The following is a 571-nucleotide window of genomic DNA, read 5'->3' as shown; positions in this document are numbered from 1 at the left end:
CTGCCGACTAACGGAAGGGGTATTCCGATAACCGTGGGGTTGCTGAGGACTCACCTTATGTACCCGTCGGCGGGGCTGGCTACACTCCCCTGGTGGACTTGAAGGGAAGCTTGGTCTGGGCTGGTTCTGTCTTGGCGGGACGCAGGACGATGGGGTGGTGTAGCGTGGATACTCTTCAGGCTACTCGCCAGGTAGGTCGTCGCTATTGATCGCCTTTGAGCGTGGTTATTCCTTTACGGGGGGGGGGGTTCTTGTTCCTTTCCTTGCGAGGCTTGACCGCTTCTTGTAGCGGGGAAGTTGAGGGTGAGAGTGAAGACGATCGACCGGCCAAGCTGCAAACTCCGGCGACTGATACGTGTTCTTGGTATAATTGACTTGATTACTGTTTGGTCCAATATACTTCCCGCTACAGCTTTTAATCTTGTACCGAAGACACTTGTTCCTGATAAGGCAAATTCCACTCTGTTATTCCTTTAAGCCCTAGCGGTCCACTACCTTCTACACATCCCATAATTGCTCATACTATCCCTCTGTAGCCTGATCGCGCGGTAGTTGGTATGGGTACAATTCA

This window comes from Phytophthora parasitica (genome assembly GCF_000247585.1).
Source record: "Phytophthora parasitica INRA-310 unplaced genomic scaffold supercont2.93, whole genome shotgun sequence".
Taxonomy (NCBI): Eukaryota; Oomycota; class Peronosporomycetes; order Peronosporales; family Peronosporaceae; genus Phytophthora; species Phytophthora nicotianae.
Note: the sequence above shows the minus strand (reverse complement) of the source record.